The following is a 3,021-nucleotide window of genomic DNA, read 5'->3' as shown; positions in this document are numbered from 1 at the left end:
CTACTATATTAGAAGTGGATATAGTAACTGAAATAAAACAACTGGAATTGAGATCTTTAGAAAAGGGTAGGAACAAACTACATCAGAAAAAATGTGAATTGTGGGAACAATACATATGAGGAGGAATGAGGTTTAAAAGAAGGCAGGACTTAAATGTGTTTTGTAATGTTTTACTGAAAATGATTGTCTAGTGTGATATATAGTGTTTGCAACTGTAAGTGTGTCAGCATGATGTGTAGTGTAAAATGCTTGCAACTATGACTGTGTCAGTGTGGTTCGTTTTCATTTATTTAAATGTATGATTGCTTATGTCATAAGTGATGGTTTAGTAAAGATGTTTCTTGTTTAAAAAAGGGACAGAAATTGAATAACGTATGCAATATTGCTTCGGTTGTATGATATATAGCAATATATGCGAAGTATAATCTTTGTTAATGTTAATTTAATGCAATTTGATTGCTTTGTATAAATGTAAATTTGCCTATGTCACAAGTGATAATTCAATAAAGGTGTTTTAAAAAAAATAAATTAATCTGATTCCCTTTTCATGTAGACTCACATAAACCCCCCTTAGCCCCTGCTTACTCCTACCTCACTTCCTCCACAGCCCTCCTCCCTCATAACTTAACCTTACTTACCCACAACTCTACCTAACCTCCTTCCACTCCCTTGTCAGACTAACATCCCTCCCCACTCCAGAGACCCTTAAGCTCCCACTTTGACCAACCTCTCTTAACCACTAAACACTGAAGATGTCTCGGGACAAATTTAGTTTGTACCCAAACCTCACTTCTTTTCCAAATGAGGTTCTTGTTCTAACTCAATTGCTGTAAAGATATCTGACATCATCCAGTAAAGGCAGTGAAAGCTAGATGTACTTAGGTTCCATCTGTGTGATCCAGAATTAGTTCTCTTGGATAAGGCTGATTCTATAACACGAGTCATTAAACACCAAGGTAATTTCCATTTTACTCTCCCAAAATATCATTTAATCAGTACTAATTGTGTTCTGGATTACCCACTGCAAAAGTTTTGAACTTGTGAAGGGATGATCTCAACAAAGAGAAAGAAATGGAAAAAATAAGGGGAAAAGGTGTTGACTTATTTCCCTACTATTTGAAAGTAATTTTACATACATGCACATACACAATCAAGAAAAAAAAAAAAAAAAAAAAACTTTTTAGCTGAGAGTCAAGGAAAATGTGTGGATTGTTTTGATCTGGGGGTATATCCAGTTCATATATACCATTTGCAATTCATCTGTTTCCTATAGTTCAAAAGATGATTTTCACTATGTTTGGGGGCCTTAACTAGGCTAACAAAATGAATTAATTTTCTGATGTGCACATTATGTAAAAAGGTGATTATACAGAGATGATACAAAATTAATCAACACTTAAGAGGGCATTAAATGACAGCTACTTTGTTCATTGGGCTCAGTTCCCCTCCCATGCTGACTGGAAGGCTCTCAGCTTTACTTCATCCTTGTAGCTTTGGTGTGAATGAAAACCACTTTGCATTTGATCTTGTTTTTATAGGAACTAAACAAAGAAGGTTATAATAGTGATGAGGATGGCTACACTTGTAGCTGACAATGGCTGTGGTGTGATCAATGCTGGTTTCACTGGAGATTATAGCTCTTCTGTTGTCTTCCCATCTATAGTAAAATGCCTGAGACTGCCATGGGTCAAGTTGTATGGGTCTGAAACATGGGTCCTGAAGTCCACAGCAAGAAGGATGCCTTGACCCTGAATACCCTATTGCAAATGGATTTCTCACAAACTGAGGTATCATGGAGAAGCTATGGTATCATACATTCTATAATGAATGCTGTGTTACTCAAGATTCTTCACTGAATTACAAAGTCAACAAGGAAAAATGATGTTTGAGACTCTCAACACCCTAACAGTCTATGTTGCCATCAATGCTATGCTGCCCCTCCACGCCTCTGGTTATACCACTTTTGTTGTAATGTAATCTGATGATGATGCCATGCACATAGTGCCAACCTATGAAGGTCGTGTCTTGTGTCATAACACAGACTTTGCTGGCTGTGACCTGACAGACCACGTCATAAAAATCTTGATGGAAAATCAAGCTACAGTATAACGATAAATAGCTTAGGATATAAAAGGAAAATATGTAATACATTGCCCTAACATTTGAGCAGAAAATGGTAACTTCTGGTCCTTCATCTTCTGTATCAAAGAAGTATGAGGTACTAGATTGTCAGGCTATTACTACTGGTAGTGAAAAGATTCAGGTGCCCAGAAGTACATTGCTACCATCTTTCTTAGGTATGGAGTCTTGTCTTGTGTATTCATGAAAATGCTTTCAACTATATTATGAAATGGGAAGTGGATATCTGTAATGACTTGTATGCCAATGTTATTTTGCTGGTGGCACCATGATGTACTTGGAGATTGCTGACAGAATGCATAAAGAAATCACAGCCTTGGCACCTAGCACAATAAAAATTAAGTTCATTGTTCCACATGACCAATGCTCTTAATGGGTGGCTCTGTTCTATCTCTCTGTTCTATGTTCTAGCAGATGTGGATCAGCTAGATGGACTATGATGAGTTATTGCTTTATTTGTTTCCTAAATATGCCATTGAAGAGGCACTTAAATGGAAAATCCACCTTAAAACTAAAAAAATGTTTTTTAACTGTTCCTTTGTTTTATGAGATATTATAATGTCTCAAAATCACTCCAAGTTCTTCTTTTACAATTTTAATGTGCTTTCCAGAAAATGGCAGATGATGGGACCAGCCTTGTTAATGTGATCTTAGTTTCTTGCTTTCATTCCTTCTTCCCATAATACATTTCAATGCCTATATATATGAGTCATGCTAGATATAAGGAAGTGTTGTTGTTTTCTCATGCCATTAAAATAGAATGGCAGGACTGTGTAGCAATGCCATTTTAACACACGTTCTGTAACAGAAATACTTCTAAGTTTACCTGACTGTGCCTCATTTATGTGTCTGTCAGAGCTTGTTCTACATTAAAAATAGCTG

General features: G+C 36.3%; 1 pseudogene; it reads left to right on the top strand.

Annotated features, from left to right (window-relative positions):
- Positions 1-1,572: 1,572 nt before the first annotated feature.
- On the top strand, positions 1,573-2,568 carry LOC122806860 (annotated as a pseudogene).
- Positions 2,569-3,021: the final 453 nt, after the last annotated feature.

Source organism: Protopterus annectens, chromosome 1.part1, assembly GCF_019279795.1.
Source record: "Protopterus annectens isolate FY-2018-M chromosome 1.part1, PAN1.0, whole genome shotgun sequence".
In the NCBI taxonomy this organism is placed as follows: Eukaryota; Metazoa; Chordata; order Ceratodontiformes; family Protopteridae; genus Protopterus; species Protopterus annectens.
This window is presented reverse-complemented; position numbering and strand designations above follow the sequence as displayed.